The sequence below is a fragment of the Moschus berezovskii genome, chromosome 3, assembly GCF_049115385.1.
Source record: "Moschus berezovskii isolate FMDL1 chromosome 3, NW_MosBer_1.0, whole genome shotgun sequence".
Classification (NCBI taxonomy): domain Eukaryota; kingdom Metazoa; phylum Chordata; class Mammalia; order Artiodactyla; family Moschidae; genus Moschus; species Moschus berezovskii.
In genome coordinates this window covers 5,550,313-5,573,995 of record NC_142462.1, presented here as the reverse complement: position 1 = coordinate 5,573,995, position 23,683 = coordinate 5,550,313, and the positions used below count along the sequence as shown (strand labels likewise).

Sequence of the window (23,683 nt, the reverse complement as noted above, 5' to 3'; positions counted from 1 at the left end):
GTGCTTCTTCCAGGCCAGGGTTCCTCATGATGTAATCTGCATATAAGTTAAATAAGCAGGGTGACAATATATAACCTTGATGTACTCCTTTTCCTATTTGAACCAGTCTGTTTTTCCATGTCCAGTTCTACCTGTTGCTTCCTGACCTGCATACAGGTTTCTCAAGAGGCAGGTCAGGCGGTCTGCTATTCCCATCTCTTTCAGAATTTTCCAGAGTTTATTGTGATGCACACAGTCAAAGGTTTTGGCATAGTCAATGAAGCAGAAATAGATCTTTTTCTGGAACTCTCTTGCTTTCTCCATGATCCAGTGGATGTTGGCAACTTGATCTCTGGTTCCTCTGCCTTTTCTAAAACCAGCATGAACATCTGGAAGTTCACGGTTCACATATTTCTGAAGCCTGGCTTGGAGAATTTTGAGCATGACTTTACTAGCGTGTGAGATGAGTGCAATTGTGCAGTAGTTTGAGAATTCTTTGGCATTGCCTTTCTTTGGGACTGGAATGAAGACTGACCTTTTCCAGTCCTGTGGCCACTGCTGAGTTTTCCAAAGTTGCTGGCATATTGAGTGAAGCACTTTCACAGCATTGTCTTTCAGGATTTGAAATAGCTCACCTAGAATTCCATCACCTCCATGAGCTTTGTTCATAGTGATGCTCTCTAAGGCCCACTTGACTTCACATTCCAAGATGTCTGGCTCTAGGTCACTGATCACACCATTATGATTATCTTGGTCATGAAGATCTTTTTTGTACAGTTCTTCTGTGTATTCTTGCCATCTCTTTTTATTATCTTCTGCTTCTGTTAGGTCTATACCATATCTGTCCTTTATCGAGCCCATCTTTTCATGAAATGTTCCCTTGGTATCTCTAATTTTCTTGAAGAGATCTCTTGTCTTTCCTATTCTGTTTTCCTCTATTTCTTTGCATTGATTGCTGAGGAAGGCTTTCTTATCTCTCTTTGCTCTTCTTTAGAACTCTGCATTCAGATGATTATATCTTTCTTTTTCTCCTTTGTTTTTTGCTTTTCTTCTTTTCACAGGTATTTGTAAGGCCTCCTCAGACACCCATTTTGCTTTTATACATTTCTTTTTCTTGGGGATGGTCTTAATCCCTGTCTCATACATAGTGTCATGAACCTCCATCGATAGTTCATCAGGCACTCTGTCTATCAGGTCTAATCCCTTGAATCTAGTTGTAACTTCCGCTGTATAATCACAAGGGATTTAATTTACATCTTACATGAATGGTCTAGTGGTTTTCCCTACTTTCTTCAATTAAAATCTGAATTTGTTAATTAGGAGTCCATGATCTGACCCACAGTCAGCTCCCAGTCTTGTTTTTGCTGACTGTATAGAGCTTCTCCATCTTTGGCTGCAAATAATATAATCAATCTGATTTTGATGTTGCCCATCTGGTAATGTCCTTGTGTACAGTCGTCTCTTGCGTTGATGAAAGAGCGTTTTTGCTATAAACAGTGCGTTCTCTTGGCAAAACTCTATTAGCCTTTGCCCTGCTTCATTCCGTGCTCCAAGGCCAAATTTGCCTGCTACTCCAGGTGTTTCTTGGCTTCCTAATTTTGCATTCCAGTCCCCTCTACTGAAAATGACATCTTTTTGGGGTGTTAGTTCTAAAGGTCTTGTAGGTCTTCATAGAACCATTCAACCTCTGCCTCTTCCGTGTTACTGGTTGGGGCGTAGGCTTGGATTACTGTAATATTGAATGGTTTGCCTTGAAAACGAACAGAGATCATTCTGTCATTTTTGAGATTGCATCCAAGTACTGCATTTTGGGCTCATTGTTTACCATGATGGCTACTCCATTTATTCTAAGAGATTCCTGCCCACAGTAGTAGATATAAATTCACCCATTCCAGTCCATTTTAGTTCACTGATTCCTAGAAAGTCTACGTTCATCATTATCGCAGAGGCCAACAAAACACATGCCACTGATACTATCACCTTCAATGTTACTCATCGCTTAAAGGATGATGGTCAACGTTCCAGGGATGCCCCACTGGAAGTGGCGCACTAGCATGAAACAACAAGGCTTTCGTCTCAGTAGCTTCACTACCGCACTTTGGCACAGCTGCCAAGAACCACGTAATGGTAAGAATCACCCACCAAATGCTGCCAGCCATAGTAAAAAAAAATTAGAGTACCATAAAAAGCATGATTCAGGCTTTGTTATGAAATCCTTGGGTGACTATGGAAGCCTTATACTGTATAGGGCTGGATGCATTGTAGGTGACTCGGTCCTCAAGCAAAAATCCAATAAAGAAAATTAATGACACCATCATGTAGAAGAAGGCAAAAAACATAATGGGTCTTTCAGGATAACGGAATTTTACCACATCAACCAAAAAAGTTTAAAAAGGTAGACAGTGTGCAGAGAGGCAAACCATTGAAAGTCATCCTATGAAAATACCGAGCAAATAAATGCTCTTCTCTACTAAAGTACATATTTGGACAAGGAGGTGAACAATCACGTACGTGTAAAAAGGAATAGCCAAGATCAGGATCAATTTTCAACTATCGGGGACACCAAAAGCCATAGTCACTCTGCATTGCCACGGAGGCTCCTTCAGTAGGATCGCTAGCTAAATTCAGGTCCATTAGCCAAGGACACGTCTCATCAAAATCTGGGAACCGAAAAACATAAGACAAGAATCATTTACTTACTGGAACCTAATGATTTGAATTTCCACATTTAGCACTTGTGGCTTATTTACACTTATGTCTTTGGAGAAGATTCAGTTCGCTTCAGTTCAGTCACTCAGTCGTGTCCTACTCTCCTCAACCCCATGAATCACAGCACGCCAGGCCTCCCTGTCCATCACCAACTCCCGGAGTTCACTCAAACTCATGTCCACAGAGTTGGTGATGCCATCCAGCCATCTCATTCTCTGTCGTCCCCTTCTCCTCGCACCCCCAAACTTTTCCAGCATCAGAGTCTTTTCCAGTGAGTCAACTCGTCACATGAGGTGGCTGAAGTATTGCAGTTTCAGCTTTAGCATCAGTCCTTCCAATGAACACCCAGGACTGATCTCCCTTAGAATGGACTGGTTGGATCTCCTTGCAGTCCAAGGGACTCTCAAGAGTCTTCTCCATCACCACAGTTCCAAAGCATCAATTCTTCTGCGATCAGATTTCGTCACATTCCAACTCTCACATCCATACATGACCCAAGGGAAAACCATAGCCTTGACTAGATGGACCTTGGTTGGCAAAGTAATGTCTCTGCTTTTTAATATAATATCTAGGTTGGTCATAACTTTCCTTCCAAGGAGTAAGTGTCTTTTAATTTCATGGCTGCAATCAGCATCTGCAGTGATTTTTGTGCCAAAAAAATAAAGTCTGAAACTGTTTCCACTGTTTTTCCATTCATTTCCCATGAAGTGATGGCACCAGATGCCATCATCTTTGTTTTCTGAATGTTGAGCTTCAAGCCAACCTTTTCACTCTCCTCTTTCACTTTCATCAAGAGGCTTTTGAGTTCCTCTTCACTTTCTGCCATAAAGGTAGTGTCATCTGCATATCTGAGGTTATTGATTTTTCTCCCAGCAATCTTGATTCCAGCCTGTGTTCTTCCAGTCCAGGGTTCCTCATGATGTACTCTGCATATAAGTTAAATAAGCAGGGTGACCATATACAGCCTTTACATACTCCTTTTCTTATTTGGAACCAGGCTGTTGTTCCATGTACAGTTCTGACTGTTTCTTCCTGATCTGCAAACAGGTTTCTCAAGAGGGAGGTCAGGTGGTCTGGTATTCCCATCTCTTTCAGAATGTTCCACAGTTTATTGTGATGCACACAGTTAAAGGCTTTGGCATAGTCAATGAAGCAGAAATAGATGTTTTTCTGGAACTCTGTTGCTTTCTCCATGATCCAGTGGATGTTGGCAATTTGATCTCTGGTGCCTCTGCCTTTTCTAAAACTTGCTTGAACATCTGGGAGTTCACGGTTCACATATTGCTGAAGCCTGGCTTGGAGAATTTTGAGCATGATTTTACTAGCGTGTGAGATGAGTGTAAATGTGCAGTAGTTTGAGCATTCTTTGGCATTGCCTTTCTTAGTGATTGGAATGAAGACTGATATTTCCAGTCCTGTGGCCACTGCTGAGTTGTCCAAATTTGCTGGCATATTGAGTGCTGCACTCTCACAGCATCATCTTTCAAGATTTGAAATAGCTCAACTGGAATTCCATCACCTCCACTAGCTTTGTTCATCGTGATGCTGTCTAAGACCCACTTGACTTCACATTCCAAGATGTCTGGCTCTAGAACAGTGATCATGTTATCGTGACTATCTTGGTCGTGAAGATCTTTTTTGTACAGTTCTTCTGTGAATTCTTGCCACCTCTTCTTAATATCTTCTGCTTTTGTTAGGTCCGTACCATATCTGTCCTTTATCGAGCCCATCTTTGCAAGAAATGTTCCCTTGGAATCTCTAATTTTCCTGAAGAGATCTCTTGTTTTTCCTTTTCTTTTGTTTTCCTCTTCTTTTTTGCATTGATCACTGTGAAGGCTTTCTTAACTCTCTTTGCTATTCTTTGGAACTCTGCATTCAGATGCTTGTATCTTTCCTTTTCTCCTTTGCTTTTCGCTTCTCTCCTTTTCACAGCTATTTGTAAGCCTTCCTCAGACAACCATTTTGCTTTTTTGCATTTCTTTTCCATGGGGATGATCTTGGTCCCCGGCTCCTGTACAATGTCACGAACCTCCGTCCAACGTTCATCAGGCACTCTGTCTGTCAGATCCAGTTCATTAAATCTATTTCTCACTTCAACTGTATAATCATAAGGGATTTGATTTAGGTCATATGTGAATGGTCTAGTGGTTTTCCATACTTTCTTCAATTTCAGTCTGAGTTTGGCGAAAAGGAGTTCATGATCTTAGCCACAGTCAACTCCTTGTCTTGTTTTTGCTAACTGTATACAGCGTCTCCATCTTTGGCTGCAAAGAATATAATCAATCTTATTTCGGTGTTGACCATCTGGTGATGTCCATGTGTAGAGTCTTCTTCTCTGTTGCTGGAAGAGGGTGTTTGCTATGACCAGTGTGTTCTCTTTGCAAAACTCTATTAGCCTTTGCCCTGCTTCATTCCATATTCCAAGGCCAAATTTCCCTCTTACTCCAGGTGTTTCTTGATTTCCTACTTTTGCATTCCAGTCCCCTATAATGAAAGGGACTTCTTTTTTGTGTGTTAGTTCTAAAAGCTCTTGTACGTCTTCATAGAACCATTCAACTTCGGCTTCTTCAGAGTTACCAGTTGGGGCATAGGCCTGGATTACTGTAATATTGAATGGTTTGCCTTGGAAACGAACAGAAATCATTCTCTAGTTTTTAAGATTGCATCCAAGTACTGCATTTTGGACTCTTTTGTTGACCATGATGGCTCCTCCATTTCTTCTAAGGGATTCCTGCCCACAGTGGTAGATATAATGGTCATCTGAGTTAAATTCACCCATTCCAGTCCATTTTAATTCACAGATTCCTAGAATGTCTATGTTCACTCTTGCCATCTCCTGTTTGACCACTTCCAATTTGCCTTGATTCATGGACCTAACATTCCAGGTTCCTATGCAATATTGTTCTTTACAGCACGGGACCTTGCTTCTATGACCGGTCACATCCACAACTGGGTATTGGTTTTGCTTTTGCTCCATCCTTTCATTCCTTCTAGAGTTATTTCTCCACTGGTCTCCAGTAGCATACTGGACACCTACAGACCTGGGGAATTCCTCATTTAATATCCTATCATTTTTCCCTTTGGGGTTCTCAAGGCAAGTATACTGAAGTAGTTTGCCATTTCCTTCTCTAGTGGACCACATTCGTCTGTGGTCCATGTGATCAGATTGACTAGTTTCCTGTGATTATGATTTCCGTGTGTCTCCCCTCTGATGCCCCCCTCGCAATACCTACCGTCTTATTTGGGTTTCTCTTACCTTGGGCGTGGGATATCTCTTCACAGCTGCTCCAAGCAAGCGCAGCTGCTGCACCTTACTTTGGATGAGGGATATCTCCTCAAGGCAGCTTCTCCTGACCTTGAACGTGGAGTAGCTCCTCTCAGTCCTCCTACGCCCGCATAGTCACTGCCTATTGGATGTGGGGCAGCTTCTCTCGGCCACCGGCTCTGGCCTCAAGTGTGGTCTGAGCGTGGCCTCGGCCGCGCTTCTTTGCGTGGTCGGTTGTGCTGAGCCGGCCTCTCTGTAAGGGATTTTTAGGCCTTGAGAATCAACATTATCCCAGTTTTTCAACATATTATTCAAAGGGGTGATTCTGGAACTGTTTGTTCCCATCTGTAAGAGAGAAAAAAGCAGCACCCAGTTCCATGGCTTTTTTCTCCCGGATGTGTCTGCCCCTGCTCTAGATGGGGTTGGAGACTGATTTTCCACCTAAGCTTCCTTCCCCAGCCATAGTTAACCTGCCTCTTACTTATGAAGGTGTCCTACTCCCATCTCTCCTCGTTCTACCACCCAGGCGTGGTTGAGGTGCACCATCGTTAGACCTGATGGCATCCCAGATTGATGTCCAGGTCCTCATCATTAAAACTTTGGTTTGATTTCCCCTTTATTCCACTCCACCTGGGGTGGAGCAGAGTAGTTTTCCACATAATTGCCAAGCCAAGAACACTAGGGGAAGCACCCATCTTCTGTGTGCCTGTGCACATGCCTGAGAACACTAGAAGTGGTAAGTCATAAAGGGATGAACAGAAAACCCAAGATATCCCTCTGAGAGTTGCCACATAAGTTTATTTGATAACAAAGGAGGTTATGGAGGGCCAACCTGCGAGGAAAAATAATCTTTCATATTCATGGAATGCCAACATCCTTTTTATTCCTGTCCAGCAGACTCTACAAAAAGAATACCTAAGGAGGTGAGACAAGAGCCACTGGAGGGCTTTCTCTGGTCTGCAAAGAGCTAGTGCTACTAACGGAAGAAGCCTGATGCATTTTCAATCTGCCCGAATCTGGGGTGCCTCAATCTGTGTCCTCGGGAATCTCACGCTCACTAAGAATGACTCAATCCATATAGTCCAGACATAGCCATGACAGGAACTTGCCTCTATGTCACTGGGATTAAGATGGTGATTTCCAGTCTGAGAGATGTCCCTGGAGCTAGAACTCCAGCTAACTCCCTAAAGTGCCCCTGCCTGCAGTGTCCTGTAAAACTTGGATTGGGGGCCTGGCTAGAAAAACACAATAACAACATGGATTTCAAGTCCCTTGAAAGTCTACAATCTGGCACACAAGGTTAATAGCTTTAATTCTCCAAGCAGATATAAAATGGTCAGAAGGACCAGGAAAAGCTGACCGGGGAAAAGATCGGTCTATATGCTTCTGATTTAGTAAAGTAGAGACCACAGTAAAAGAGCAAAAAAGTCTCAACTCTCAGTGTTCTTACCTTGTCTTGAAGATCCTGGACAAGTCCCCAAGATGATAAACTAGCAATCAGTGATAACCGATGCCACTGGATTCATGGTGTCTGAAGATTTAACTCTGGGACCAAAGACCATCTCAGTCACTCAGAGCTTTGTGTATATTTTATTTAAAGTGAAGGTGACAGGAAATGCTTCTGACACAGACATCAGAAGTGGGTAGGAGTGTACCCACGACACTAATTTAAGCGGGGCCATATATACTTCTCAACCAGCTGCTGACAATAGACAAAAAACACCTCAAGGATGTGAGCATTTTGCCCAGACCCTTTCCTATAACATACATCCAAAGCTCAAAAAAAGGAATGCCCTTGAACATGAGATACTGCTCCCTACAATGCCTACTTGTCTAAGGCAAAAGAATGTGAAAAAAGAAAGTTTGCCTCCTCCTTAAAGGGGCTTTAGACTTGGACTCCTTATCAACCTGCTGGGACAGGTAAGTATACAGTTAAAATCAGAAACCTCAAATGTTGTAATGGTGGTGAGTAAAGCATTTGTATAACATACCACTGATAACTCATAGATAACTCATTTATAAATGCAGTATGAAGGTCAAAAGATAAAGTATCAAAATAAGGACAACTACAAAATGAAATAATGGAATCATGTTTGAAGAATTAGATGAAACTATGATACTAAGTCAACAAACAGAGAAACTCCATGAAGAGCTACAGATTATTTTTTTTAAAGGAAAGTAATATAAATTCTGGATTTGAAAACCAAAATAATTAAAATGAAAAATTGATTAGACAGGTTCAATAGCACATTTGAGATGCCTGCAGAAATAACCCATAAACTTGAAGATGGATTCAAAACAATCAATATAAAAACAAAGAGAAAAAATATTGAGGGAAAGTGATCTATGGCATCCATTCAGCACACCATCAAGTATGGAAGGAAAGAGACTCTCAGAAAGCGGGGAGAGAAAGGGGAGGGAGTAAAATTACTTGTAGACATAACGGCTGAAAACTTTTAAACTTCTGATGGAAAACAATTTCCAGAGACAGTGTTTACGTCTCGAAAAAAAACTGATCCACTGTAAGACAAATCTTGGTCAAAGTGTGGAAAAATCAAGAAAAAAATCTTTAAAGTAATAAGAGAAAAAATGTTCTCCATTTACGAGGGGAACACAGGTTAATCACTGACTTCCAATCAGCAACAGCAAAGGGAAGACTGTGAGATGCCATATTCAAAGAGCTGAAAGGAAAAAAAAATGTCACCCAAGGATTTCATGTCTATGAAATCTATGCTTCAGAAAAGAAGGTAAAATAAAAATATTCCCAGATAAACAAAGACTGGGAGAATTTGCTGCTAGCAGTTCAACTTATAACATATACTGAAGGAAGATGTTGAATTGAAAAAAACAGCAACAAAAAAAGCGAAACCTTGATCCTTAGATTTGAAAACGTTGGGCTGATTTGTTTAAAGGATGTGTTAAGGGCTTGTGCACTTAAATGACCCTGAGGGATGGGATGGGGAGGGAAGACGGAGGGGGATTCAGGATGAGGAACACATGTACACCCAAGGCTGATTCATGTCAATGTATGGCACAAACCACTACAGTATTGTAATTAGCCTCCAATTGAAATAAATTAATTTTTTTTGACCCAAGTAAAACATTTATTATTCTTATGTTTTGACTTGTTCTGTAGCTTCTTTGGGATTGTTTTCTTTTTTTTTTCCTCCATTTTCCTTCTCTGTTGTAGTGGTCAATTTTATTGGCACTATGAAATCTAATTAAGCTTTTGAGCTATTTTTTTCTCCCTCAGTCACATTTTTTATTGTTGTTATAAACCTCTGCCTCTGTGTTGGGCTTTTGAGGATCTGTGGAGTTTTCCTCTTTTTTATTTGTTCCTTCTTCTTCCTTTTTCTTTACTTTTCTCTTTTTTTAAATTTTAATTTTTTTAATTTATTTATTTTAATTGGCGGCTAATTGCTTTACATTATTGTATTGATTTTGCCAGGTGAGTGTATGTTCCTCAGTTCTGTCTCATCCCAACAATGATTTGGGGTGATGGACATTAAAACCCTCAGCGTGTCACAATTCTCGGGTCTTGAACATACCATGTCATAGCTCTTAGACAAATCAGTGTTAACAGCTCTATTTTTTTAGAAGATAGCAGGAGAATCCATCCTCGAAGAAGAGAAGGGAGTGGAGGAGTGTGCCAGTGCGCACGGTTGGGGTCAGGGTAGAGAGAGAGAGAGAGAGAGCGTACGCATGTGGGAGAAAGAGAGGGAGAGAGAGAAAGAGTGCATGCATGCGCGTGCGAGAGAGAGCAAGCACATGGCTCCTCCTTTTATATGTTTTCTCCCCGCTGAGCCTGCCCTATGCAAATTTGGCTGAGTCAGGAGTGCTGTTCTACCTGCAGTCTTCACTCCAGTCCTCGGAACTTCCTTTGTTCTATTTTTGCTGGCTTTTTCCTTCCTTGTCTTTTGGCCACTGCCATTTTGGGCTCCTTTTCCCTATTTTACCTACCTAACATTCCCTCCTCAAGAGATGGGAGGCCCAATTCTTTGGGAACAGGGGCATTGAGGTCTTTGTGGCTACTTCCTGCTGAACTGGGACGGCAAGGGTATTGGGCCTTCCCCTCTTGCTAGTCTCAGGACACAGAGTCCTTATAGCGGTGCCCATCTAAGGGTGAGTGATATTTTCCATGGTCAGGTGTAGTTTTACATCTTTGTTGAACTGGCACTGCATGTTGTAGTTTGTTGACCTGGGAAGAGACAAAACAGGTTAGACAATTGATACTGTATGGAATGATGATGAGCAGCATCAGTATGGTGTAACAAGGACTAGTAGGGGCATTAGCCAATTTCAAATTCCCATCACCAAGATGGCTCAAGTCCCTCTTTGTTCAGGGATTAGAAGATCTATCTCTTATTTGTTTTGGACTACAGTCCCTACCAAGCTGTGTTGGCTCTTAAGAGCTATCCAGAGAAATCTTATCCCCAGAAACCAGATTTGGGGATGTTCATTAGAATGGCACTCATTTGTAGTCCTGAATAGGTATCTGAGATCTTCAAGGGGCTCATGGGTGTATTGAGTGTCCTCTTCTGTTTTCTTCCACGGCTTGACTCGTGAGTAAGTGAATCCAGGAATCATGTCCTGGTACCTGACTTCTGTAGGGGTAGAAAGTATTACAGGGTAGGGACCCTTCCATGTGTGCTGGAGTTGAGCCTTTGGGGACCAATCTTTCCAGACTTTAATTAAGACTTGAGTCCCTGGAACATATAGTGGTGACTCCTTAGAATCTTTTGGGTACTGTTTCATACCCCACAAGCGTATATCCTGTTGGAATTGCCCAGTGGCCATGGTATAAGACTGGAGGGTCTGAACCTCTGGATCTAGGAAGAAGTCATTGACATAAACAAAAGATCTCCCATATAGCATCTCATAAGGACTAAGACCAATCTGTTCCTTAGGGACAATTCGGGTGCAGAGAAGAGCTATTGATAAAGCCTCCTTCTATCCCAGGGAGGTCTCCTGGGTTATCTTTTCAATCGCTGATTTTAAGAATTGGTTGGTTCTTTCTACTTTACCTGAAGACTGAGGCCTCCAGGCACAATGGAGATAATAAGTAATGCAAAATGCTTTAGAGACCACTTGGGTGACCTTAGAAGTAAATGATGTCCCATTGTCACTTTGTAATGACCTGGGCAGATCAAATCTTGGAATGATTTCATGGAGCAGTTTAAATTAATTTAATTTTTATTTAATAAATGGTACAAAGCACAATGCCATAAACATTAACAGTTAAAATTTCACCAAATGAAAAAAAAAATACTATAGAATACACAGTTGTAAAAAGCTACATTAAGTTATTTTACAACAGCCTCAAGTTGCAAAAAGAAAAAAAAAGAAAACCCAATGCCATACCTAAGTTATCCCTCTGTCAAAATAATGCCATTTATATTATAAACCATGAGCTCCCCATCCAAAGAAGGGAACTGCTTTTGTTAATTTATATATATATATATATATGACTGTATCACTTTGCTATAAATTAATTTTAAAAATTAAAAAAATAAAGGAAGTTTAGGTATGTGTACAAAATGTTTCAACAGTTTTTCTTCAGTTTATTGACTTCAGAAACAAGGGTGCTGGCAACTTATGAAACTTGACTCTGAAGGTTTAGCTATTTCATTTGCTTTATATTTGATTGCTTGTAAATTTCGAATAATTTTTATCTAAATTTGAATTGCCTGTGGTTGAATATAGTAAAGATTAACTGAAATTATATATATATATATATATATATCCTAAGAGTAAAAATACATGGGAGTAACCAAAGTTAGTCAGAACTCCAGATTTTCACCAATACAGTATACTAACGCATATATATGGAATTTAGAAAGATGATAAATGATAACACTGTAAACGAGACAGCAAAAGAGACAGAGATGTATAGAACAGTCTTTTGGACTCTGTGGGGGAGGGCGAGGGTGGGATGGAAAAGAACAGGATATCTATCCTCAAGAAAGAATAGATGAATATCCCTCTAGGGACAAACCAGGCTGGGCAGAGAAACAATTAACACTAGGATATCTATTTAAAGATCTCAACCCATGTATCCAGGTAGGTAGGTGGCTCCAAAGCAAGTCCCAAACACAGTGACCAGAGGCCAATGACTGGATTCTGAGTTGAATCTCAGCCAGAGGACAGGCTCACTAGTTCAGCAGCCATGAACAGTGTCTCAGACAGGACTGACCTGCTGGCAGTACTGAAGCCCTGAGAGTCTCAGAGCAGGAGCTGGGAATTGGGGAAGCTGGTATCAAGAAGCAGAGACCTGCCTGATGGATCTCGAATTCACCCATAGTCTGAGAATGTGTGTGTTTCTTGAGCAGAGGAACAGTGAAGAAAGTCCAGAGTAAATCTCACATTGAAAACCCTTCATTATGTTCTTTAAAGAAGGAAAACAAAACAGTTCATCCCATTTAAAAATGAGTGAAAGGAAAAGAAAAATCACAGAGCTGTCAGTGAAATGTAGAAAGTCATATCATGTATGGACGCTGGTGTCTGAAGTTTGTTTAGAGAGAAAATACTGAGATTTGGATCCTAAGTCATTTTCTCTCTCAGCATCGAATAGAGTGGAGGGGAAGAAGCAAGAGCATCAGGAGAAATGGGGCTTTGAAAGATGAGTTCTGACATCCAGCCATGAGTGCCCCCAGAGATAGTGCCCACTTTTCTGTCAGTGACGACCCAGCTCCACAGACTCTGAGAGAGGCCAGTGGCAGGACTTCTCCCTTGAGAAACAGAACTCGCAGGGAGGCTTCTGGGAACGAGAACAGAACCCGGATACTAGAATGAAGCTGTGAGGGGCCTGGAAAAGGCTCTGTATCAAAGGGCATGTGGGGTGCATTGGACAAATCGCACCCACACTGGGAGGTGAGTCCTCCAGGACATGTAGGACACTTGGTTTTACTTTGCTCAGATACAACTGCAGAGTGGTGCCTGCCCATTCTCCCTACAGGCAAGCTATGAGGGCATCAAGGGGTAATGAATATGGAAACACTTTGTAAATGATAAACCCTTTCACGGGCTTCACCATCACTGTCAGGGATTATGTGGCCTTGGACACAGGTGCTTGCTCTCCAATCTCCCAATGGTGTCCCTTAAAGTGACAGTGACCCTTTTAAGACCCCTAGGCTCCCATGTTCACCACCATGACCCAGTATGCTGATTTTCAGCTTGAAGAGATTGCCTGGAAGCACTGGAAGAGGTCCGGGACCAGACTTCATTTCTGGAAATGTAGAGAATCATCGCCTTCTTTTCTAGGTAGTTCTTCCTCCTAAAGCCTAAGATGTAACTCCAGGGATACTGGCAGCCTGGGGCTGAGCTGAGATGGGGTGTCCTGGGGAAGGGGAATGGCCAATGTCCTGGGGTGAGGGACAGCAGGAGCATTGTGAAGTCAGCACTGGGGCCATGTTGGATTGTGGGATGCAGAAGCCCACCCCTGCCTCGACTGCCCAGCTCTCGTGGCCCCAGGTCTCCTGGCTGTAGCTTGGCCCTCATGTCTCCTTCAGACACCTAGGGATGTTCCCTGAGAAGGGAGGCTTTGATCAGCTCTCATGTAAAGATTCACCTGGTGAGGTTTGCTAACCAGTTCTTGCTGGAGCCCACCAACCATGCAAGGAAGAGGCAGCTACCACCATCTCCATAGATCCTCTGACCAAGTGTCCCCTACCTTGTGCTTCTACTATTTCTTCAGGGTCAGTGACCTCAGTTTCCATTCCCTCACATTCTTCCCTGAGTGCTTCTCCAACACCAGAGCCTTTATTTCCACTGGACAGCCTTACACCGTAGCCACTTGCTCTTTCCCCTTCCCTGACATGCCTCCCTCATGCGAGAGCCTGCCCTCCACCTCCAACACCCTCCTCTGCACCCGCACCATCAGGCCCCATACTGAGTCTCACTCAGGGTGACTCCATGGCACTCACACTGGGCACCATCCCACACACATCATCTCCACACTCCCCTTAAAGACCAGCCATCTCAGGCATTGTCCGTTCAAGAAGTCCTGTATCAGCCCTGGCATGGTGACAGGAGGCAGCCAAAGCCTGGAGCTTCTCCACCTTGACACATTTAGAATCCAAGCAAGACCACCTTCCCAGCCACCCACCAAAGGCCTCATTTTAGGGAGACCCCACAAATAGGCAGGTAGAGGTTGGTAGCCTCTCTTTTGTCAACGTGGACCCAGAATATGCTGGAGATACTAATCACCAAGAGGGTAGAAGGGAAGATTTTGAAGGAGAAAAACAAGGAGGAGGAAGGTTACCACCTAACTTCATTGGGGAATAGGATCAAGTCACTCGGCGACAAGCAGGACACCTTGGGTCACCAAAACTTCTAGTGTATCAAAGGTAAACCAGAATAGCTGCTTGTTCCCAAGAAGCCTCAATATCCTGACATCTTGGGGGACCATCTACAGAAGACATGCAGTTATCTCTTTTAGGGTCTCCCCTTTCTGCACAGTGAGAGTCTGGTGGCTACTGTCATAGTACCTGGGTCTCCTCTTGAGTTATGCCCTGTCTTAACAATGAGCATTCTAAGGCTGAACAATTCCAAATCCAAATTTCATTTAACTTCACAACCAACATTGGCCCAACACTTGACTCAACCTGTAGCCCAGGATGAACCTCAAAATTAGACTCCAACCATGCCCCAGGTGCAAGTGTCACATCTAGGTCACATGGAGACACGCCCACCCCCAACACTTAGCTCCAACCATGCCTCACTTTCAGCCACCATCTCAAGTTCACATGGAGACCCAGGTTCAACCACTAACCTTGACTCCAAGCATGCAGCAATTTCAAGCACCACCTAAGGCTCACATGGAGACACAGGCCTGATCCAAAACCTGGACTCCAGCCATGGCCCAGTCTCAACCAGCACCTCGGGCTCAAATGGAGACCCAATTCAATCCCTACCCTTGACTCTAATCATGCAGCAGTATCAACCACTACCTCAAGCTCAAATGGAGACCCAGGTCCGACCTGAAATCTGGACTCCAGACATGCTCCAATTTCAACCAGGACCTTGGGCTCACATGGAGATGCAGGCCTGACCCCTACCTGGACTGCAGCTCTGTTTCAATGTCAATCACCACCTGAGGCATCCATGGAATCCCAGATCCAATCCCTCTTCTTGGCTACAACCATGCCCCAGTTTCAACCTCTACCTTGGGCTGACATGAATACCCAGGTACGACCTCTACACTTGACAACAACCATGGCCCAATGTGAACCACAACCACCTCGGCCTGTCGTACAGACCCCAGCCCATCCCCTACCCCTGACACTAACCATGACCCCATGTCAACCACCTCACATGGAGACCCAGGCCCAACCCCAACGTTTGACTTCAACGCCACCTCTTCAGGCTCACATGGCCCAACCAAAATCCTTGACTCCAAACATACCCCAGTGTTAATCATGACCTCAGCCACTGTCCATCAATCACCCTCTCTCCGAGTCTGAACATCTTCACAACACCAGATTTGGTCCTGTGAATCATCTTGCCCTATAGTCTCAAATATGGCACAATTTTTCTTTTTTACAATTTTTCATTTCAAATGCAATTGAAAACCTGGGATGTCACTTTTGGTAATAGCAGCTAGACAAAGAAAGAACTTTATCCTCTTTGGTTAAGAAATCTCAGCAAGTCTTTATCCAGGTCACTCCTAACCTTCCCCAGGAGAACAGGTCTTACTAGGCCCACAGCTCTGTCTCCATCCTTCCTGAAGATTTGGCCAGCCCTGAGGTTTGAGAGAAACTGGGGCACCAGTTTTCCCAAAGGTTCATGGAGAAACAGTTTGGCCTACCCTGCAGAATCCAAGCATCTCAGAAACTGATGCAGCCTTAGGATAAATTCCCAAGGCCTTGTCAGGCACAGGGCTGGGAGGGGCCCTCAAAGACCTCTGCAGGTCGAGACAAAACCAGACGGGACACAAGGAAGATGAAGTCCAAATGCTCATCACGAACCCCACCAGGGACAGACATGCAATATGATGTAGGGCAGAGTGTGGGGAGGATCCTAAAAGATCTGTACCTGATCTTAGCCAACACTCCAGTGAATGATCCGAGTGAAACCTGAGTCAGAAAGAGAGTTGAGCCTCAGCAGGAAGCATCCAGAAGTCTCAGGAGTCCTTATGGGGAGGAAGGCACAGCAGATCCATGAGAGTGAGATCCCTGTGAAGGTCTATAGTTTGAGATTTGCTGACAATCTTGTTTTAGGCATTCTTGGAGAGACACATGCTTCCATGGAGACAGAAAACCCACACTCTTCTCAGGATGGGAAAGCCTCCATGGACACCTCCCTTGAGTCTGTTTTCCTCAGTCCTGATATTCAGCAGGAGCTGGAAACACATATACTAAAGTTGAGGGTGAGGCATAGGTTGGACCTACTCTACAAGGTCCTCAAGTTCATACATAACTTGAAGTTGAAAAAAGCTCAAGGGTCTACCTTGAAGACCACCTGTAGATCTGGAGACCCCTCAATAGGCCTATTAACCCAGGGCTTGGGCAAACTTCCTCAGAGCCAGGCAAGAGAGAAACTAGTAACAATAGGGCAAATTCCTCCCTGGAGAAACCCCTCCCCACTCCCTCACAGGTGAGTGAGGAAGCCCAGGGGGCTCTGGGAGGACCCACACCTGGTGACATCCATAAGCCCTCAGAGGTCCCTCTGACTGGACAGAAAGCAAGCCACCTTTTCACACCACCACATACAGTTTAGTGACCAGAAAGTGGCATAGTGCATCTGTCATGGCATCTGACAAAGGCAGCTTGGAGCCCAGTTCTAGTTCAACAATGGCCAGCAGTGAGTCACAAGAGGAAGCTGGGGGATGAGCCTCCCCAGAATCTTACTCTATCATGACTGTAGTAAGATATATCTCCCAGGGAACAAGAACAAGAACCTGTGGAAGGAGACCCTGCTGGAGAAGTTACTTTGGAACCCAGTTTGCGGGTCAATTCCCTACTCATTAATATGAATTTGAAGAGTCCATGATCTCCAAGGTCCAACTGAAGACCTTCATTGAATACAAAGTTTGTTGCCTCAAATCTGTAAGATCTAAATTTTGAGCAGAGTTTCAAAAGCTTGAGTTCCAAGGGTTCACATACCAGCAGAATCAGAATCGAGGCTGAGCCACCAGGCTGCTCCTTCAAAACTGTTCCACGGATACACTTCTCAAATACTGTCACTCAGATATGTTCCTTGCTGCAAACATCTTGGCTTGTCAGGAATCTCTGTCTTGTTCCCAAACCTTGTCCAGAAGAGACACATCCATGTCCAATTCCCAGACACTCTATGATATTACATCGAGTGGAAGGAGCAGCCAGGGGCAGCAGGTGGCCCTGAGGTGGGAGCCCAAATTTAAGAGCCAGAGGAAGAAGTGTGTCCCCACTGAAGGGAGAGAAACATAGAGGAGTCCCAAAGTAGGGCTGCATCAAAAAGGACTGGCAGAATGAATGGCTAGCAGGCCCAAGGGATTAGTCACTCTGACCAGAAAAAGGAATGAGCTGAGTCCCTAAGAAGCAAGTTTCAACAGTTAATCCTGAAGAACAGATAGGTTCTTTAAGAAAGCCGCTTCAAAAAAAGGATTAATCTCCTCCTGCAGGGGATTTTCCCCAGTAAATGCAAAGAATCAGAAGGGCCCCTGCAAAAAGGCAAACCTGAAACAGCCACAGCCCAGAGCCAAGAGTTAGTCAAAACCAAATCAACCACGGACAGCAGGCCAGACTCTCATGACAGCTGTAGGACAAGATCTTAAATGAGAAGATGATGCTTCACCTTAGACCTCATGACTTGGAGTTAAATTTGTACAAAGCAGAATTCCAGGACGCATTAGGTCCACATTACTGCCACCAAAGATTTTTCTCCTACCAAGAGGAAACAAGAGTCAGAAGTGATATAGCCCTTGATTATCAAGTTACCCCATGGGCTATAGTTCTTCAAAAGAGAGTAAGTGGACCAGTCCCAGGGACAGTAAGTGGGCCTTCTCACCCAGGGAGCCAGGTTTCCTTCCAGGCAGAGCCTGGCATCATGGCTCAAGAGTGTAAGTATTGCAGGCCATCCCCTCCACTGTCCAAGGCACTGTCTCCTTCAGATATATGCACCTTTTGGTCAATCAGAACATGCTTTTCACAGCATTCCTGATTGGAAAAGTCTATTCCAAGGAAAAAAATGCTTATCTTGCAGAGACGATTTTTTTTTCTCATACTAGCACATCCTCTGCGTGCTGATAGCTTCTTGTTACCACAAATATTTTTGCTCCCTGAAATAAATGTTTTTTTTAATGAGATCTGGTGGCCTGTCTGTGCCCTGCTGGGAGAAAGGCAATCGATAATGGTCCACTGTTTCCACAGGTGCCTGCATTGGCTTCAGGTGGGATGGGTCCAAGGAGGGTGGTACACCCCAGTGTGGATACCCGCCTTCACCCAGTTCCTTCACTGCACCTTCAGTTTCCATGATCTCAGCATTACAGAAACATCCAATAGCATTCAGAACACATCAAGGTGAACGAAACCTAAAGACCTCCGCCTTTTCAGCATCTGGCTGTCTTCTCCTGCTCTCTCTCTCTACCTGGAAATTGTGGGGCTGTAGGGGGAGGGGCTTTTCAGACTGAAATTCCCCTCAGGCTCAGAAAGTGTCAGAGACAAACTCACATGTCAGAATAAGAAGGGGCGTTTGGGGGCAGTGCTGGTCCTGAGTGAGAGGTGGGAGAAACTTGTCCTCATGTCATGGTGGGCTAGATGAAGTTGCCCTGAAAGCCCCTCCTCTCCCAGAAGGAGCTGGAATGAGATGTGCCAGGCCTGTCACCCTATCTCTGTCTTTCTCATGCTCTATAACAGAGTTGAGGATGAGGACCACACACTCCCAGCTCTGAGGATGTTTGATAGGGAACATGGAGGCCCCAGAGGGTTAGCCCAACCCTGCCCCAGAGGAGAGGACAGCCCTACTCAGAGCACCCACCTGCCCTGGGTGAACGAGCAAGGGGCATGGCTGTGTGTGTAGTCACCTCATGGTCTGAGGGACACTGTGCCCCTAGGGTGGGATTCGGGGAAGGAGGCAGGGGTAAGAGTGCATATTGATGTCACAGAGACCAAGGAGTCCCTGGCAACCCACCACCATCTACAGGCACAGAGGAAAGAAGTTAAGGGTCTGGTGGCTCCTGGTGGCTCCACCCCAGAGTCTCCCCTCTACTCCAGCTCCAAGAGCTCAGACAGAGGGAGAACACCTAAAGCTTCTCCACAGACGGCCAGGCTACCAGAGGCAACGGAGTCTCTGAGAAGGGAAGCTTCACTTCTCCACAATGTAAATAATCCGATTTTATAGGGTGGGGAGCTCAGGACAGACTCGTGGTCTGTGATTTCTACCTACACATGTGGCCCAAGGAGGACAGGTGGGACTCAATAGGCCCAGGAACTATGCAGGGGTCATAGCAAGTCTCACCTGCTCTCAGCCTCATTCATCCCAGAGCCCGGAGAGGGAAGAGACCAACAGACAGGATGTGTCACCAAGCAAGTGGGAAGTCACCTGTGGAAGAAAAATGTACCATCAGCTTTCCTCCCCAGGGCCCGTCCACACAGGAAAGTAGGGAGACAAGAACAATCCCCTAGAAAAATTTGGGCCTCTATGTCACAGTCACTCCCGTGGTGGAGAGACCTGCTCCTGGAGGGGTCCCTGATATAGGAGCCAGCAGGAATGACTCCGCCTCCCTTCCTGTCAGGGCCCCCACATGTGGGACTAGGTCCAGGGTGGGGGCAGAGGGCACAGGCCCGCTTGTGCTGTGCTTTCTCCCGGAGACCAATCCTGCCTCTGCACTGCATCCCCCATGGTGGGCATAGTGGTGGGGGCTCAGCCAGGATCTGAGGGGAAGGGTGGCTGCCTAGGTCATCGAGTGACCTCCAGAGTTCAGGAGAGGTGAGCACAGAGCATGGATCCTGAGCCTGCCTGCTGCCAGGTCCTCTCAAAGGCACCAAGAAGTGAGTGCTGTGTTGGGGGAGCTGGAACTTAGGTGCCTGTCTGGAGAAATGACACAGAAGGGCCACTGAAAGAACAGCAAGAAACCAGACGTGGAGAGTCCCTTGACCTTCTCCTACCATGAGATGCAGAAAGGACAGCTATGGAGGGCCCCCTCAAAGAGTGGGTCAGATACACACTGATGTCAGAAAGGGATCTCTCATATACCCACACTGATCCACCACAGGTCCCCCAATAACTCCACACAGAGATCTAGACAGATCTACACTGACCCCAGTAGGGACACCTGACAGACCCACAGTGTACCCAAACAGAAACCTCCCACACACCCACACTGACCTTGCACAGGGCCCTTCCAGAGACCCACACTCACCCCAAAAGGGACCTCCCACTGACCCACACTAACTCTGCATAGGGATCTCCCACAGACTCACAGCGACCCTCGCACAGACCCACAGTGACCCCACACAGAGACCTCGGACAGACCCACACTAATCCCACACAGGAACTCCACTAACTTTACTCGGGTGTCTCCCAAAAATCCACACTGACCGCACACAAAGCCCTCTGACAGACACACATTTACCCACACTAATGACTCACAGGACCCCCTCACAAACCCACACGGAGTAATCTCACCCAGAGTCCTTTCAGATCATCAAACAGAGACCCCCACATAGACCTCACAGGTGTTCTTTAGGATCAGAGTGTATATACCCTTTGATAGTTTCTTCATGGTGGATCTGATATCACTTAACAAACCATGTGCACTACTGTTTGGAAGGTAAATTGGTACAACCAATATTTAAAATAGCATGGCGATTCTTCAAAGAAATAAAATTAGAACACCATGTGATCCAGGAATACCACTTCTGATCATACAGCAAAAGTTTTAAAGACTGAAATAATTTCAGGTTATCTTTTCAGGTTTTAATTTCAGGTTTTCTATTCTGACCAAAATAGGATGAAACAAGAAATCCTATAAGAGTAAGAGACAGGAAAATTGACAAATATGTGGAAAGTAAACAGTACATTCTTGCCCCTCACTTCTGTTTTATTGAAGCATATTTGAATTGACCATTGCATAATTGTAAGACATATGGCATGGTTATTTGGCTTACATACATCATGAAATGATTACCACAACAAAGTTAGTGAATATCATCATACAGTTAAAAATTAAAAAAAAAGAAAAGAAAAGAAAAAAAGTGTTTCTGTTGATGAGAACTCTTAGGATTTATTTCCTTAACCCTCATATATGAAATACACCAATTTTAATTATATTTGTAATACGGTATCAGTTCAGTTCAGTTCATTTCAGTTGCTCAGTCGTGTCTGACTCTTTGCGACCCCATGAATCACAGAACGCCAGACCTCACTGTCCATCACCAATTCCCGGAGTTCACTCAAACTCATGTCCATAGAGTCGGTGATGCCATCCAGCCATGTCATTCTCTGTCGTCCCCGTCTCCTCCCGACCCCAATCCTTCCCAGCATCAGAGTCTTTTCCAGTGAGTTAACTCATCGCATGAGGTGGCCAAAGTATTGGAGTTTCAGCTTTAGCATCAGTCCTTCCAATGGACACCCAGGATTGATCTCCTTTAGAATGAAATGGTTGGATCTCCTTGCAGTCCAAGCGACTCTCAAGAGTCTTCTCCAGCACCACAGTTCAAAAGCATAAATTCTTTGGCGATCAGCTTTTTTCACAGTGCAACTCTCACATCCATACATGACACTGGAAAAACCATAGCCTTGACTATATGGACCTTTGTTGGCAAAGTAACGTCTCTGTTTTTTAATATACTATCTAGGTTGGTCATAACTTTCCTTTTAAGGAGTAAGCGTCTTTTAATTTCATGGCTGCAATCAGCATCTGCAGTGATTTTGGAGCCCCCCCAAAAATAAAGTCTGACACTGTTTCCACTGTTTCCCCATCTATTTCCCATGAAGTGATGCGACCAGATGCCATGATCTTTGTTTTCTGAATGTTGAGCTTCAAGCCAACATTTTCACTCTCCTCTTTCACTTTCATCAAGAGGCTTTTGAGTTCCTCTTCACTTTATGCCATAAGGGTGGTGTCATCTGCATAACACTTTAAGAAAAAAAAAAACATTGAGTCAAATACAAAATCAAAAGGAAAATGAAAAAATTTATTGATACAATGTAAAATGGAACACAACACACCAAGATTTATGGAATGAAGCAAAAGCAGGACTACAGGAGATGTTCATATTGATAAATGCATACATTTAAAGGAAAGAAACGCTTCAAACAAACAATTTAATTTTATGCTTCAAGGAACTATAGAAAATGAAAACACTAATCTCACATTTAGCAGAAGGAATTAAAGAATAGAAAAATAGTAGAAATTTTTAAAAAGTGTTTTTTTTTAAATCATAGATTTGACCGAGTGTTAGTCAAATTAACTAAAATAAAAGAGTGAAGACAAATCAATGAAATCAGAAATGAAAGAGGAGGCAATACAAATGATGTCTCAGAAATAAAAGAATCATTAGAGTCTATTATAAACAATTATGACAACAAATTAGATAACCTAGATAAATTCCAAGAAATATACAACCTATCAACACTGAACCAAGACAAAATAAAAAGTTTGAACAGACCAATAACAAATAAGGAGATTGAATCAATAATATAAAAATATAGAAAATCCAGGACCATATGGCTTCAGTGGTGAAACTTACCAAGTATTCAGTGAATACCAATCCTTTTCAAACTCATCCAAAAAACTGGAGAGGAGGGAACACTTCCAAATTAAGTTTACAAGGCTAGCATTACCTTGATACCAAAAGCAGACAAAGACACTACAAGAAGATTCTAGGTTAATATCTGGAATAAGCACAGATTCAAAAATCCTCAAAAAATATTAGCAAAGCTAATTCAAGAATAAATTAGAAGGGTCATACCCCATGATTAAGTGCGATTTATTCATAGGATGTAAGGATGGTTCAAAATACACAAATCAATCAAGATAATACACTACATTAACAAAATGAATGGGAAAAACTCCTATGATCATGTCAATAGACGCAGAAAAGGATCTGACAATTCAACATTTTTTCATGATGAAAACTCTCAGTTAATTGGGTGTAGAAGGATCGTACCTCAACACAATAATGGCATACATGAAAAGATCACAGCAAACATATTACTCAACAGTGAAAACCTGAAACCTTTGGCTCTAATATCAGGAAGAAGGCAAAAATGACCACACCCACCATGTTTATTCAACATAGCATTGAAAGTCCTAGCCGGAGGACTTAAGCAAGATGAAGAAATAAAATGCATTAAAATCAGAAGGGAAGAAGTAAAATTACCTTCATTTGCAGATGACATGATCATATATGTAGAAAATCCTAAAGTTTCAAAAAGAACAGTGACAACAGCAACAGAAAACATTAGAACTCATAAATGAATTTAGCAAAGTTACAGGAAAATCAGCTTATAGAAGTCATTATATAAAAGCAATGAAACACCCAAAAAAGATATTAAGAAGGAAATACCATTCTGAATATAAAGAATAAAATGCTATGCTATGCTGCACTAGTCGCTCAGTTGCATCAGACTCTTTGTGACCCCATGGACTATAGCCTGGCAGGCTCCTCTGTCCATAGGGATTCGCCAGTCAAGAATGCTGAAGATACGCTATGCTGACTCTCCAGAACACAAACTCCTCACCTCTCTCCCAACATATAAAGAGACACTGTATATCTATGTTCATTATGAATACGTAAATATACTACC

The 23,683-nt window shown here is 43.6% G+C and overlaps 2 pseudogenes; one reads left to right on the top strand and one right to left on the bottom strand.

Annotated features, from left to right (window-relative positions):
- Positions 1–2,460, bottom strand: part of LOC129552829 (frizzled-3-like) — a 92,480-nt pseudogene extending 90,020 nt beyond the window's left edge.
- Positions 2,461–13,309: 10,849 nt separating this feature from the next.
- Positions 13,310–17,994, top strand: LOC148778276 (spermatogenesis-associated protein 31E1-like; annotated as a pseudogene).
- The last annotated feature ends 5,689 nt before the right edge of the window (positions 17,995–23,683 follow it).